Below are 17,341 nucleotides of genomic sequence, written 5' to 3' on the forward strand. Positions count from 1 at the left end.
AAATTTCATCAAACAATTTGTAATAAAAGCAAATAATAAAGTAACACTTCAATAATGTTTATTCATTTTGCTTGATCTTACGTTTTAAGACTATCCACCATGGAAAACAACTAACTAAATAACAGTCAGTTCACTTTTTAAATGCAATCCATTCAGTGTGCAACCCTAAATAGCATGACAAAACCACCATTTAAAAACAATAATAATTGATAAGAATACATTCAGTAGACAGTTAAGTGCTGATCCTGTATGTATGTGTGTGTGTGTGTGTGTGTGGCATCCTGACAGCATGAACTCTCTAAGTGCTACACAACTTGAGTAATGTAACTTCAAACGTCTAAAAATTCTTTTTTTTCCTCCTTGAACAAAAAAGTAATATCATAGTGTGTATCTTTATACTTCATAGTAGACCTTACAAACATACTACACTTGTTTATGTTCTGGACTCAGCTGTGTAAAATATCAGATCTCTAGTCATAAGCACTGTGAAACTGTGAGCTTTTTGTATGTAAAAGTGCCACTTGGCACAAATGATCCAAATTAGCTCCAAATGTGCCAAACAGAATTATTTATATTTTATGACTAAATTTGACCATAAGTCCAAAAAAAGTTGAAAATAAGTCATGTGAAATGATAAAAGACGATGTTTAAAACTCCTGTATGCTCTGGCTTTATTCGCTTTCACTTTTACGCATGCTGATATTGGCCGCCTTTGTAGTTAAAGAGTACAATTCCCATGTGCTGGTAAGCTTATCTCATTGGCTAACAGAAAATATGAGTCATGGTTTGAAACATCACTGGGTTTGCTTGCTCTGAATGGCCAAAATCTTCAATGCATAAGTGGCTTGGAACACACGTTTTACTCCAAGGCGTCCACCAGATGAATGCACCTACCAAGAATGGAGCTTACGCTAGATTTAGAGAGTAAACAGGTTAGTGAATAAGCCAAAGTCACATGGAAAATCCGAAAGTATCGAAAACACAGGAAAGACGCATTTTAATAGTCATATTTTTACTTTTTCATGGAATAAAATGGACTTTGATGGATTATAACAACATACAACATTACTTTATGGGAAATACAACTGGATATTATTTTTCTGTGGAGTTTGATGAACAAATGAGCCCACTTATGGCCAGATTCAATGTGTTTTGAAGTTCCAAAAGATGAGCACAAGGTAAGAAGCGAACATTATGAATTCTAATATGATGACAAATTATTAGTTATTGGCATTTGTGGTGGATGGTTGGCTTAGAGTAGAGTTGATGGTCGCTTTATTTGAGATTGTCTGATTCTAAAGAGGTACAAAGGGTACTTACCCAACACTGTGAGGAATGTTGACTTGCAAACGTACTTTATGTGGATGGTCATTACACAACAGACTGTATTTCACGGAGATGTTCCTGTCCTTTCTTTGGTCTTTGTAGTCAAACTTTTGACGCTGCCGTTTAACTTCTATTATTGTCATCATATGAAGTAGAGCCCTGTCCTGTTCAGCCTTACCAGGCAATATAATATATAATATAATCGGGTGTTATTGTATCTGCATGGCAAAGGTTTTTGGCAGCAGTGTGTTTACATCCAACAGAAGGAATCAGCCCACCACCAGAATAGCGAATTTTCTTCGTTTTCTCTCGTTTATGGTTGTCCTTGTTTAAACGACATCTTCTACCACCTGATGTAGGTCTCACAGGTTCTTCAGAACCATCAAAAGTATTCACAACAAATATTCCCAAAAGTTATTTGGGCATAAGAACTTACACAAGCAACAAAACTACCTGCTTCAGATCACTGCCATGTTAGATAGCACTGACCGAACTCTGATTGGTCTAGAGGAAATGTCGCACTGTCGTTGTTCCCATCTTTCACTTTTCAGTGTCACAAAAACAAGGCGTGGAAGTGCCCTGAAGTGCATATTTATGAGTGTTCCTTTGATAATTACAATGACTTTCAGCCGCCACATGTATCAACAGCTGCAGGTGTGTATGGTGGAATCTGGTAGGTGCATAATATTCATAAATACGACGGGCCCTCGTACATATTTCAGATTTGCACCCAAAATATACACCCTACTCTGCACAACATTGATAAATGAGGGCTACTGTGTATATACACACACACACATACACACCTTAATGCAAGTGAGTACCACCTCATGTTAGGATCCAAAGTTTACTGACCTTGTTTGATCAGGTAGTGGACAAACTTTCACAGGCAATTTTTTTTCACTGCGCTCTGAGTTCAAGCCTTTGCTCATGCTCAGAAATAATGAATACCAAGAAGAGAGGATGAGATTAAATTCTGTTAAACTAAAGAAAAAAGATGGATTACTAAAAGTGGAAATTAAAGTGGCCGTTGAAACAAATCGAATGGAAAAAGAAGTGTTGTTGCTTGTGTCAGGGAATAGTCAGAGGGAGAATGGAGTAATTTGAATGCAATAGCACATCGCTCTCTGCTCGTGTCCTGGAGCAAGAACAGAAAGTGGCCATGTCCTCTCTCAAATCCTTCAAATCCTCTTCCCATTAGGCCTAGCATCATTTGGGAGATTAATAGAACCTCATGGCTGAACACCACCACATTTGTCAGCTGCCTTGTCTGATAAAACACCACTTCTCCTGCACCTTTTCCTTACAAAAGACCTGAAAAGGTCAGCATAGGAAAGTTAAAAAAATAAATAAATAAATAAGCAGAATCTATAAATAAATAGGGGCAGCATGTTTGGCGATGGCTTGTTTGCAACAATGCAAAATAATCAGACAAGGTTCATTTCTGACTAAAAATTGAATGTAGTCAATCTTTATCTGTGGACATGTTTGTGCTGTGATGGATCTGAGACCTTGTGTGGTGACATAGGCACTTTCTTATAACTGTCAGGAGAATAAGATGAAGAAATTCAGTAGATAGCCATATAGTTAGGACATGGTACAAGTGTTATTGCTAGTTTACAACTGATGCCTTTGTCATTTTCACTTTCAACATCCATGTCCTTTACATAGCAAATGTGCTCATCTGTGTACTTACTTTATTTGGTCTTAGATAAGGTTTGGTCAAATGCATTGGGGTGCATTGCTATTGTGATGTAGTGGAAACTGATTTGGACTATAAACCACCACAAGCCTGGTATAAAGGCACACCACGATGTAACTTCTATGATAGTGCTGTATAAATAACAGAAAAAAAACAACTCTCACAGGACTTAACTATGAGAACTGACATTTGAAAAGTATCAGACCTTTTTATTTTTTTGCAAAAACCTGATGGATTTGAATCACATGTGCTTGCATCAGCCAACTTTGAACCTTTGTGTGCATGCATGAACTTTTTCACGCCTGTCGATTGCGTCACTTGCTGGTAAGCAGCCTTTGAGTGAGGACATGTGCAATGCACTCGGCGGATTTTCATTTCAAGGAAAAAGCCAAAGACTGGAGCAGCGACACATCAAATTTTGCCAGAAACTGGGCAACAGCCAGGTGGAAACCATTCGGATGATTCAGATGGTGCTGATAAACTAACAGCTGCAACTCTAGTCACCAGTCTATGAAGCTCCTGAAGTTATGGACAATACCACCATCACTGGACTCATCTTTGATTCTGCCTACAGAAGGAACATTGACCACCTGGTGTCCTGGTGCAGACAGAACAAACTGGAGCTCAACACCCTCAAGACAGTGGAGATGGTTGTTGACTTCAGAAAGAACCCAGTCCTGGCCACCCGATCACCCTGTGTGAGTCTCCTTTTGCCATTGTAGAGTTCTTACACTACCTGGGGATCACCATCACCCAGGACCTCAAGTGGGAGCTGACAATCAGCTCTCTCATCAAGAGAGCACAACAGAGGATGTACTTTCTGAGCCAGCTGAAGAAGTTCAACCTGCCAAAAACAATGATGGTGAACTTCTACACTGCCATTATTGAGTCCATGCTTTGTTCTTCCATCACCGTGTGGTAAGCTGCTACCACTGCCAAGGACAGGAGCAGACTGCAGCGTATCATCCATTCAGCAGAGAAGGTGATCAACTGCAATCTGCCATCCATAGAGGACCTGTACATCTCCAGGGCATTAGGTGAGCAAGGAAGCTTGCAGCCAATAACATCCCACCCAGGTCAGAAACTTTTTGTAACCCTCCCCTCTGGCAAGAGACTGAGGTCCATCAGTACCACAACCTCAAGACACAAAAGCAGTTTCTTTCCAATTGCAGCTAGACTAATAAATAATGCCAGAGACCTCCACTTATCCTGCCTCACCCCCACCACCATAAAGTACAGATTGGTCATCCCTGAACTGAAAGGTACTGTACATCTGTACTTCATTCACCTGTATTTGCACAGTCCCAATTAATTACTTTATATTAATTTAACAGTGAATATATTTTTGCCTATTTGACTCTTTTACTTCTTACAGAAGTGTTTTTCTTTTCTTTTCTTATTATTTATGCACCAATTACACCTTATCTATGTTCTGTGTATGTGCGATCTTAATTGGCAATAAATTCAATTCTGATTCTGATTCTGAGCATGCCTAAATGTAGATGCCTAAATATATTGAGTTGCTGCCATGTGACTGGCTGATTAGTTGCTTGTGTAAAGCAATTGAACATGCGTACCTAATGAAGTGTTTCAGTGTATGTCAGGGTGCATCATGGAAAAACTGCTTCAGGGTATGCCTGGGTAAATGGAAAATGGACTACATTTATATAGCACATTTCCATCTGCATCAGAAGCTCAAAGTGCCTTACAATTACAGTAGTGTGTGTTGCATAGCAATTTTGTAGGTGGGTTCACCCTTTTACACTAACACACTTCTGTTTGGTGCTGTTTCTATTGGTGAATAAATCAAGTAAAAATCTTACACTACATCTCCTGGAATGTGGTTGCAATGATAATAAATGCAAACCAATTAGAGTTTTGTCCTATGGTGGTACGTAATCCTCATTAGAGTTTAAAATAATAAAGCATCTCACAGGAGACCAGATTTATACCAATTATACAGAACACTATCAAACATCCACATAGAATATAAATCTTCCAATCTGAGTGGGAGAGACTGGCTCTGGGAGAGTGACATGAGTTTCTAGCTGTACCTCTGTACCTTGCTTCTTAAGGCTCAGCCATACTTCAAAGAACAGCTTTCTGTGGTGACTCAGCTTCTTCAGATGTGTTTTTATGTGGGATCTTGAAGAAGAACTTTGTTGTTTTTATATTTCTATTCCCTCCACAGGGATATAGTCAGGTCCTCAAAGAGTGGGTACTGTAATTATCCAATGGTTTACTTGTGCAAAATAATAAACATGCTCTGTTTCCCAACATTTAATATTACTATTAAAGACTAATTTCTTCATAAATTTGACAAAAGAAAAGGGAGGATTATTATGGTATGCTATTATGATACTGCAGCCAAAAAATACAAGGTATATACAGGTATGGCAGAGAAAAGCAGTGTAAATTGTTTTGATGTCCTAAATGTTACCAATGAATATGATTATTAAATGTACGACCACAATGGCACACGACATTGTGTGTTCTCTGCATTTTAATGTACGAGTGTCCGCACGTCATTGAAAATTAATTCAAGGTTCCTCCTTGTTGTAATGATCATGCCAGCAATAAGTTTTTCTTTTCACATTGTCACTCAGTTTACTGAAAACTGTACATTTTCTTCATAATAAATGTGTTTGATGTCATTTACATGAATAACGAACAAATCCAAGTCATAAATATACCTGCAGTTGGCCTACATCCACCGTCTGACTTGTCTAAAAAAAAACAAACATGCATTGAAATGAATTATTTGATATAAATCCATCAAAGTGTCCCAATTATTGTCTCAAGCATTGATTCCATGTCTGAGTTTGCTATCACAATAGCATTACAGCAGTTGCTCATGTGCCTTTCTCATAAATTGAATGGCAGCTTACACTCTGATTTGCTTTACTTCATGTTGTCTCTCCTCTCGTGTGTTTCCAGGTCTGCTGGGTGCTACCCTAACATTTTGAGGGGGGGAGCAGCACATTAGAATTTTAGATTTTCCTCAAGCCGTATAAGAGCTTTCGCAGTTTCTCTTAGTTTGGTTGTATCCTCTTCAAAGTTATCAGTTGTTACTTTCGGGTACTCTTGCCTATTGATTTGCTGGCATTCTTCTAGTATATGTTTTTGGGTTTCCTCCTCAGCATTGCAGAACCTACAGGATACATTGGCATATTTATTCCTATAGTTGAATTTTACTGCCAGCATTCTTGTTCTTGCCATCATGATGCTGTGTGCGTCCATCCTGTTTAGTTTGTCCAGGTAGGGTTTCCTTTTTCCTATTTCCAACATTTTTACGTTTTCAATGTAGTGTTTTACCTTTGATTTGATCTCTCCTTGTTCTTTGATATTCTTCATTAGCTGTTCACCTATTTTCCTTTTTATATCTCCTTTGCTTGTTTGATCCATTATTTGCAGTTTTTCCCTAATCTTGTTGACTTCCCTTTTCCATGGTTTACTGTTGTTGATTATACTTTTCATTAGGTCTGATCCTACTGTATTTATCCTTTTTTGGAAGTTGACCTTGTTTTTTGTATTATATGGTCTATATCCCATGTCATACCTGAAACACACCATGGCCAATGAAGTGACTAAATCCAACCACTTTTTGTCTGTACACACCATGTATATAGCAAAGTGGAAACCTTGTATGCACTATGGTCACTACCATATCCATGAAAGCCGAATGGGAACCCTGAATATGAGATGGCTAACAGATCTGTTATGTGCCGACGCGGGTTGAGGAGCGGACCTGCGTCTGACTGAACCCAGCGCTAAATAACCAGAAAGTGGTTCCAAAAACAAAACATTTATTTCCCCTTCTGTGCAACAATTGTGTACAAAATAATATATGGTTTGTCTGGCGGAGTGAAGGACGGCGCGCTCTCCAGCACCCAAAGGGATCGAAGCCCGGCGCTTCTGGACTTAAATTCACCGCCAAACACCCCCCAGGTGGACACGACAAACTGACTCTGAAGGATAGAAGAGGTGAGGTAAGTCAACAGCTACAACTAATATCCTTCAAAGGCACACACTATCAGCAACACATTCAGGTCTGAATTTAAGCTTTATGTAAATGAGCACCTTCTCACAACAGGTGGAGGATCATCAGTCCGCACGCCACGGCCGTGAGAAGCGAGCTGCACAATTCTCATCAATGTTCAAATATACTGCGTAACAAAATACCAAGTTACTGTTAACACTTATTCAGACAATCATTCACCTCTGATGTGTGCTGACAGCATGTGTCCCTCACCCATCCTCCTTCACAGGCACGATGTGTCAAACCCAGGCGCGGTCCTCAGCGTCTTCCCGGCAATTCTGCTTGAATCACTCATGGCTTAAATGCAGAACGCCATCTCATTATCTGCTTCAGCTGAAAGTCTTTAAGTCTGCACGTGAGCATCATCCACAGGTGCTGCGAGTCATTAGGCCTGCACATGAACATCCTCCACAAGTGCAGCCAATAATGTTGATGAGGGTGAAGGATTCTTCTGCCAGCACCTTCTCCACAGACAAAAACCAGTTTGCATACCACCTGGAGAGCAAAGAAAAGAAAACAACACAAAAACATCCAGCCAAACCCCCCAACACACAACAAGATCTCTGGTAAAACAAAAAGTCCTCAATAGCGGATCAGGCAGAGGAGGTGATGGCTTTTGGCTTGTAACCTGGCAGCTGTGAAGGAGATGAAGGCTGCAGCAGGTCCTCACACCTTGATCATCTGGGATTTCCCAGCCATCCAACAAGGCTAAGGATCTGTCAAAGACCATATGTTTATCAGAGTGCAGTGACATTCCAACATTAAACAAACCTACACACAGGCATCTCTAGATTGATCAAGGATTGTAGATGTCCTATGCAGTCCGGGAATCAATCAAAATATGATATTCCTCACCACAGAGGGATTGCCATGATGAACATCAAAGTAGAGTTGGACACACTGTAAATGCACTTGTGCATGAGCCATAGATTGTCAAGAGATGTCATTATTTCCTTCTCACACACTTTCACAGAAAACTCCTCACATCCAAAACAAGCAACTGTCAGATATAAATGGAGCATGCAGGAAATTGACTTATTTTAATATGACTAAGGCTGAAAAAAGTGAACTTAACCATTTAAAAGTTGTTTCATCAGACAAAATGAATACAATTATATGTATGAAAAATTTTGACTCATGGAGATAGCTGCAGGAATGGTAATTGTATGCAAAATATTAGTGGCAACAGGTCTGACACATTTCTGTGCAGTGGTGCTCTGACACTGAGTGGCTATGACAGAACCATGTAATAAAGATGTTTGATTAGTGTATTGCCGTACACATGCTACTAATCCCCCCCACCACCCTCACTGGTCGTGATTATATGTCCATGTTTATTTCTTATTTTTTTACATTTTAAAATATTTGCAAAAAAATTACATTTTTCATGTCATTATGGGGTGTTGTGAGTACAATTTTGAGGGGAAAAATAATTTACTCCATTTTGCTGCAACATAACAAAATGTGGAAAAAAGTGAAGCACTGTGAATACTTTCTGGATACAGTGTATATCCTGTCAACTCAATGTTGATTGACTGAACATTGTTCTTAGAGATACAGCTAACATGTTGCTATCATCTCAGCATCAGTAAACCATGAGCAAGTATACACGCAAACTTGCCAAACTTGCTTTTCAGTATGCACATTAAAATACTGTATCTACTCTGATGTGCTTTCTTCTTGGTGCTTTTCTTCATTATTAAATAAAGCCTGGCCATCCCTCTGAGGTCCATGGATGTGTAAGCACACTAAGCTTTTTCATCATGCATCTGTTAACAAATCAGCAGTGGGATGTCACAGGGACTTAAATCAACCACTTCCTGAAACTAAACATTTTCAGACACTGTCACTAGTTGATACATGCCTCACAGTCAGTTTTCGAGACAGGAGAATGACACATATGTCTATCAGCCTTTTCCTCCTTTCAGCAGACTGATGGTGCTCGGTGTGTTATGCTTTGCTGCTGAAAGTTGCACATTTTTTTTAAACCAGCAGAACGTGTATACATGCTTATAATCTCAAAAATTAAAAATAATAAGACAAGCCTTTTTAATACCTGGAAAACTGTTTCATTTTGTTCAGTTTTTCACAACATTAATTACATGTGGAAAAACACACACTTTGGAACTTTTTTTAACCTGTCAAATGGGTGGTGAGTTCATTTGACATCTCAAGGTTTTATGACTGATATCCATGGATTTAGGAGAAAGGCAGCATGAAGATGGGCTGTTGTTTTATTTTTTAACACATAGAAAAGTTTTTATTTCTTTTCTTACCCTGTCTGCATATATAGTGATGGTATATGCCAAAACTGACGGAACTTTTTATATATATACGAGGTCTATTAGAAAAGTATCCGACCTTATTATTTTTTTCAAAAACCATATGGATTTGAATCACGTGTGATTACATCAGACATGCTTGAACCCTCGTGGGCATGCGAGAGTTTTTTCACGTCTGTCGGTTACGCCATTCGCCTGTGGGCAGTCTTTGAAGTGAGGAGTCGCCCACCCTCTCGTCGTTTTTTTCATTGTTTAGGAATAGCTCAGAGACTGCTGCTTTGTTTGATCAAAATTTTTTCAAAACTGTAAGGCACAACTGAGTGGACACCATTCGATAAATTCAGCTGGTTTTCGGTAAAAATTTTAACGGCTGATGAGAGATTTTGGTCTGGTAGTGTCTCCGTAAGGACGGCCCACGGTGCCTGACGGCGATCTGCGCTTCGAGGCGGCAGCGTCTCACCGTTTCAAGTTAAAAACTTCCACATTTCAGGCTCTGTTGACCCAGTAAGTCGTCAGAGAACAGAGAACTTTCAGAAGAAGTCGCCATGAGGAGTTCATTTGGACATTCCATTGTTAACAGACATTTTGTAATGAAAGAACGTGCGGGCAGAGTCGCATGTCGGGCTGGACCCGACCGCGGGGGGTCGTGACAGGAAAAACACCTCCGTTGGAAACCTTAACGGGCAAGTTGGAACATGCGCAAGCTGTTAAACGATTTCTCAGTTACTCACTTGTTGAAAGCCATCAAAAGCCGCCTGAATTTTACAAATGGTTTTCAACACGGAGGTGTTTTTCCTGTCGCGGCGCACACAGATTCGCCGAATCGTCACGGAAACGACTCGGCGAATTTGCGCGCACGTCTTTCATTACAAAATGTCCTTAAACAGTGGAATGTCTGCATAAAGTCCTCATGCCGGCCTCTTCTGAATCTTCTCTGTTCTCTCACGACGTCCTGGGTGAATTAAGCCTTAAATTAGGATGTTTTCAGGTCGAAACAGGCTGACGACGGCGCCTGGAAGCGCTGCGCGACGTCCTGCTGCGTGGGAAGTCCTTACACCGACAGAAACACCCCATAATCTCTCATCAGCCGTTAAACGTTTCACCGAAAACCACCTTAATTTCTCAAATAGTGTCCACTCGGATATTCCTCACAGGTCCAGAAAAAATTTTGATAAAGCAACGCGTGCCGTCTCGAGCAGTGTATGAAACAAAGGAATTCAACCGAAGAGGGCGGGACCACATCTCACTCAAGGCCTGCCCACAGGGAAATGACGTCACCGACACGCGTGAAAAAACTCACGCATGCGCACGAGGGTTCAAGCATGATTGGTGTAATCGCACGTCATTCAAATCCATATAGTTTTTTTTTTAATAAAAAGGTAGGATACTTTTCTGATTTTATATATATATATATATATATATATATATATATATATATATATATATATATACAGTGGTCCCTTGCTATAACGTGGTTCACCTTTCGTGGCCTCGCAGTTTCACTGATTTTTTTTTTTTTGTGCAATTTTGCAGGCTCGGTAAACGCAGCAGCGGACCACTCACACCGCCCTCCTGTCTGCTGTGTGGAGCTGCGCCAAATCTGGCAACAGGTCCAGAGACTACGCTCGCTGTTTTGATGCGGATGTTGACTGCAGCCGCAGAGCTCCATGGCCACCAAGAGAGGACTTGGATTCTTTGCGGGTCCTGCATCCGTACCTCCGGAGGCAGTGAGCCTAGAAGAAAAAAGAGAGTGTTTACACAGGAGAGAAAAGTGAGAAAATGTTAATGATAAAAAAAGGAGTGCGAAAAAGGAGTGCTACATGGGTCCACAAATTGTGAATCAAAAATATTTAAAAAAATCTTAATACATAGGTGCTCAGTTGGAGGTGGGAGTGCTATTCAATACTAAGAAAACAGAGATTTTTGTCTTCAAATGGTGAAAAAAGAAAAGAAAACTGTTTTGTGTGAAAGCCTCAGAAAGACCAAAAAAACAAAGCTCCAAGGCACTCTGTGAAAATTAAGTTAAAAAGCCTTTATTGTGGCATGGCTATATAATTAAAATACGCACCAACGAGTTTCAGCCCAGCATGGCCTTCTTCAGGATGTCAAACAGGTTTTACACAGGTGTCACACGCCTCCTTTAATAAGGAGGAAATTAGTACACTCAAATAATTGAAGGAGATTGACATTAGAAGTGTATTTTTAGAATTAACAAACAATGGAAAGACAAAACACACACACACACACAAAAAAAACAACACAATATAGTCTATGTACAATATAATACAGTTGATTAAAGTATATGCGATTCAATCGCTCAAGTGATAAACCCCAATGAAGCTGGGACGGGCACCTCCTTGAACAATCTAAATCGCATATATCATAAATATGGAGAGAAGTCTATATCAGCGTTGAGGCCTGGCTGTTCAGTTGCTTTTAATTGTACAATCCAATAAGTTTCACGTTGTAGGAGGAGAGAAAGTCTGTTGTCACCACGTGATTGTTTTTCAGTTGTCTCAATGACCATCACTTTTAGTTTATTGACATTTGTGTGTCCAGCCGTATGATAGTGGACTGCCATAGGGTAGAGTGGATCTTTTGTATATATGGCACGTTTATGCTCTGCAAGTCTGTCTTTGAGTCTCCTTTTTGTTCTTCCAATATAAAAACATCCACATTCACACTGCAATTTATATACCACAAAGGGTGTATTGCAGTTGGCATACTTTTTTAATTGAAACTTTCCTGTATGGTCTTTAAAAAATAATGATTTGTCAATATTGGGGCAATGATTGCAATTGCCTACAAGGGAATGTTCCTTTGGAGAGCTGAAGCCATGTGGATAAAGTAGCAGGTGGTAGATGGCTCCTCACCAGATGATCCTTAAGGGTGGGAGCATGTCTGTAACAGAAAGCAGGAGGATATGGAAACACGTCCTTAAGGTGAGCATCACTGTCAACAACTGTTTGACATCCTGAAGAAGGCCATGCTGAAACGCGTTGCAAAACGCGTTGGTGCGTATTTTAATTATATAGCCATGCCACAATAAAGGCTTTTTAATTTAATTTTCACAGAGTGCCTTGGAGCTTTGTTTTTTGGTCTTCCTGAGGCTTTCACACAAAACAGTTTTCTTTTTCATTTTTTCACCATTTGAAGACAAAAAAACCTCTGTTTTCTTAGTATTGAGAAAATGTTAATGCCTGTTTGCGAAAAGTGTATAAAGTGTATAGTGAGGGGTTTTACAGCCTTAAAACAGCTATAATAATAGCAAAAAAATAACACTGACTACTTCGCAGATTTCGCTTATCGCAGGTTCTTTTTAGAACGTAACTCTCGTGATAAGGGACCACTGTACATATATATATACATGGGTGACCTTCACCTGCCTGCCCTTCTTGATCAGTGTATAATGTTTAATTTAAAGCTAAGCGATAATGACTATCAAGAAGGGCTGAACACCAACACAACATAGAGACAGTCGAGAACAAAAGACACGTGGTGATAGTAATAACAGTGAGGTGATGAAATATGTGAAACACCATAAAGGAAGACCCCCCCCAGCAATACAACATACCAGGACAAACAGCCACACATAAACAAGCTGTGACAGTAACAGCCTGTTGTCTAATTAGTGAAGATCCAAACACCTATTCTAGGACATCAGCATCTTCATCTCTTTGGGAACACCTGGAACCAAATTGTTATGATAGCCATGAACACTGGACCATCCACATACAGAGGCCCAGATCACAGCTAAATATCCAATCACTACTGTGGCCGGAATGTTGAGCCAATACCCAAATTCAGTACCTTATCATAATGACACTGATCACGCCAGCGTGACAGGAGCCACACGGGCGAGTGCATGTACCTTGACGTAAAGGTGTCCAGGATGCAGAGCCCCAGAGGAAACCAGCAGAACCAGGACAGCAGAAGGGCCCAGGGGCTAAGGACTGCACCCACCAGGGTCACCAGAGCAGCCCAATGAACTGCCAGGGGAGCAGCCTAGGCCCAACCCTGACACACTCCACCAGACCGCCCCCCACATGGATGTACAGGAAACACCCCCGCACACAAGGGGCAGTGCACAGGGCATCGATATGGTACCATGGGAAACATTTCAAATGACGATTCTGTGAATGTGCACAGCATAGAGCAACAACTGATTTATCAATGCGTTTGTCTGTTTGTTTCTGTCTTTGACAAAAGTCTGTCATACTGTTACAAAATGATCAGAAATCACCCACCCACTGTGTTACTTATTTGTTGTGTACAAGGCAACATAAGTGATGGATATGAATTGTGAACATTTGTGGCACAATCAAACAATATAAAGTAGTGTAAAATCAAAAAAATGGATGAATCAAGGAATGATGCTCGCTCTATGATGTGCAGTCTTTTAGGGTCATTTTATCTAAATCACTCAAATACATACTGACAGACATAATTTTCACTCAATATGCAATACTACATGTTTTTCATTGTGGACATTATTATACATGGATCCACAATTGACTTAATACGCATATTACCAACCAACCATCCAACTTAATTTGTTAGGTACTGTAAAACAACCACAGTTGACCAAAGTGCTGCACAGAAGAATAAATAAAAATCATCATAAAATACATAATTGTTTACATACTGTAAGACATAAAATAATTAAAAAGCCATAAAACATGATTAAAAATAACAACAATACAAAAAAAGCAATAAGATGAAATCAAATAAATAAGTCAATGTCTTAATAAGTATCAAAGACTAAGCAGAAGAGATGGGCTTTCAGAAGAGAATTATGCTACTATTGAGAGACTTACACTACTTTACTACTGCTACTATATATATTACTTTTGTGAACCAAAGATCCAGGGAAACTCATTTGTAGGACCAAAACTTTTCACCCACATGGATAACGATGGCTTTCCAATAAAGAACTGAAGACGTTTTTTAAAAATGTGTGTTTTTCAGGTTTAGAGCCAAATTATTTCTCTATCCATTATACTAAGGTTGAGGTTGTTTTCATCTCCATCAGCAAGTCTGCTATCGACCACTACCTTGTATCCAGTCTTATCCCCACCCTTGATGAATGGTGAGGACAAGAGCTCACATTTGTACAACCTGTGGTCTGTCTGTCAGGAAATGCAGAACCCAGTTGCAGGTGGCAGTCAGGACCCCAGATTGGTCAGTCTTCCAATCAGATTTTTGGGGCGAATTGTGTTGAAGGCAGCGGTGTAGTCTAGGAAGAGGTGTAGTCTAGGCAGAGGTGTAGTCTAGGAAGAACATTCTGACGTATGTTCTGCTGTGATCCGGGTGTTGGAGGGTCTGGTGGAGGGCTATGGCTACAGCATCATCCACTGATCTGTTTGGATGATAGGCAAATTGAAGAGGGTCAATAGTTTCTGGCATTATGGAGTTGAAATGACTTTTCCAGCTATTTCATGGTGACTGATGTGAGTGCCACTGGTCTGAAGTTGTTCCGAGTGGATGCATCTGGTTTCTTAGGTAAGGGAATGATGGTAGAGGATTTGAAGATATGTGGGCCTGTTGACTGTACAAGAGAGGCATTGAAGATGTCTGTGTACACACCTGTAGGTTGTCCTGCACAGGCCTTCAAGACTCTGGTTGAGACAGGTGAGTGTGGACCTGCTGTTTCCGAAGATTCACTTGTTTCAAAGCCCTCAGCATATGTAACACTTCACATCTTTTTTCTTTCTTTTTGTAATTTCTGTCATTCATCTTCATTTTGAATTATATAGCCACCTTTAGGTCAGTCGGTGTCTTTTTTTTAAATAGATGTGGCTCTCAAGTAAAGCTGTTCCCATTAAATAAAGTATAAACTAAGGTTCCACATAGCCTCCCTGTCTGCAATGACTGACTGGATTAGGTAATCTGTTTTATCTGCTAAACTGTCTGGCAGAGGATTAGAAATTCAGCTGCATTCATCAGTTCAGAAGGCCCAAGCACAGCTGCAAGTATTGTCTGCTTTCTTTTGTCATAATAATGACATTCTTGTGGCTTTTCACACGAACAAAACAAGATACACTAACCAGCCTGCCCTCAGCAAAAATAATTTAAGATGCTTGTTTGCTCAGTCTCAGGACAGACAAAATGTGAAGGCAGCTCAATGGTAAAGGCATGTGGTGATTCATATGTTCATTTAGCCTTCTGTTTCCAACCATATTTCTACATTCACTATTTTTCTTCAGTTGTTTCAAAGGTATAGACAAAAATTGTGATTGTTTCAGAATTGTCATAGGGGTCATGAGCAGTTATGCCTGGTGTCAAAAAACTGTTTGCATAATGTCTGTAATATACGCCATCTACAGCTCAAAACCTTTCCATCGCCCCTCATAGTACTCAAAGAAATTCTTTTTATGGAGACCACTGCAGCCATGACAGGCTAATTTTGTTGATTTTTGCTGTCCAGTTGTGCTCAGTATGCACATAGAACAATGTGGAACAAATCGAAGACTGACAAAATAGTGATTTAACTGCATAATATGTCATATTCCCAATGCTTTAAAAATAGTTGTTTCTTTTCACTTCTCTATCTACACAGTCTATCGACAATCAAGCACTAAATTGAAGGAGCTAGCTTGTTTGCATTCCAAAGCTTGCTAGCTTGCCAAAGCTAGTTTTCTAGCACATAGGGACTGTGTCCAAGTTCAGCGTGTGCACTCGTCTGAGGGCTGTGCCCATGAGACTCCATAGCCATCAGCAATCAAAGACAGAGGAGGCCAGAAGAAACAGTTCTGAAATGGCACGGTCCAGGCCAGTGGTGTCCAAAGTCATTCCAGAAAAGGTGATGAGGGATCAGGTTTTCTTTGAGCATGTGAGATGAGCTCATCAGTGAAACTACCTGGTGGAGAAAGCAGTTGCAAAGAAAACCTCTCTTGGGACATTTCTGGGATGTCTTTGGACACCACTGTTTGCCAGTTGAGCATTTTAGTATTTCTTCATGAACTTCACCCCCTGTCACCAGGGCAACCTTGGCAGCTGCATTTTTCAGTATTTATTTATACTTACAAATATTACTTTTTAATAACTCTAATAACATTGTTTATTTACAACTGTATACGTAGAGCCTAAAGTGTATTATTTTCTCCTTTTCAAATTAACAAAAATGTTTTGTGTTGTTGAAACAAAAAAATGCTCAATAACTCACAGGATTATTTGGGTCAAGAAGGATACACCTCTTGTATCCTATTTTTTTTTAGTGGAAAGAAGACTATGTGTATTGATTTCAGTCTTGGCAGTGTGCAACCACTGAACATAGCTATGTTATTGCTATTACATTATGGCTGAGTGGATCCTTGTCATTTGATTTGTTGCTTTGTATGTCAGATGACATGGATTAATTCATCCAATTTGTGTTGCATTCCATTTAGAGTGCAAATTTGGTTCCATATGTTTGATACCATTGCACTCTGCACACACATGCATGGGCGCATGTAGTCATGCATGCGCGCACACGTGATCGTGCACACACGTGTACGCACATGGGATTGTGCAAGTGCACACATGATCGCACACGTACATGTGCATGCCCACTTCTGTCTTGACTCTTGTAGAGTCAAGATAGAATTCAGACTACCAGAGCAAGAATTGTAGCTGAGGAAGCTTCTGTGTTTAGAAGTGAAACGTCCTCGTGTCAAGCAACCCAGTCCAGTCGAAGATTCAAGCGTCTCTATTACGTTGGTGTTCATTCTTTTTTATTGGAGTTTAAGCCCTATAAAAAGTAATAATAATAATAATAATAATAATATTAACAACAACACTATTACTAGCACATTGTCTGTGGGAATCCACGGGCTCTAGATTGGGTAATGTTTATAAAATATGTAGCTGGCATTTTTTAAGGGTGTTAATGAAATATGCAAAGTTTCTATAATGTGTTGGAATGGAGTGTGGGTCCGGAATCTTTGTAGACCCTTGGACCTTAGACCTCAACAGTTTTGCAGAAGAACTCGACCCATTTAATTCCTGTTAAGC

At 39.9% G+C, this 17,341-nt stretch overlaps 1 long non-coding RNA gene across 1 annotated transcript; it reads left to right on the forward strand.

Annotated features, from left to right (window-relative positions):
• The first annotated feature begins 1,866 nt into the window (after positions 1-1,866).
• LOC117525330 lies at positions 1,867-16,610 on the forward strand. Its single transcript, XR_004565013.1, has 3 exons — positions 1,867-1,989; positions 4,723-4,728; positions 16,597-16,610. It is a non-coding gene; the product is annotated as an uncharacterized LOC117525330 (long non-coding RNA).
• Positions 16,611-17,341: the final 731 nt, after the last annotated feature.

The sequence above is a fragment of the Thalassophryne amazonica genome, chromosome 14, assembly GCF_902500255.1.
Source record: "Thalassophryne amazonica chromosome 14, fThaAma1.1, whole genome shotgun sequence".
Taxonomy (NCBI): Eukaryota; Metazoa; Chordata; class Actinopteri; order Batrachoidiformes; family Batrachoididae; genus Thalassophryne; species Thalassophryne amazonica.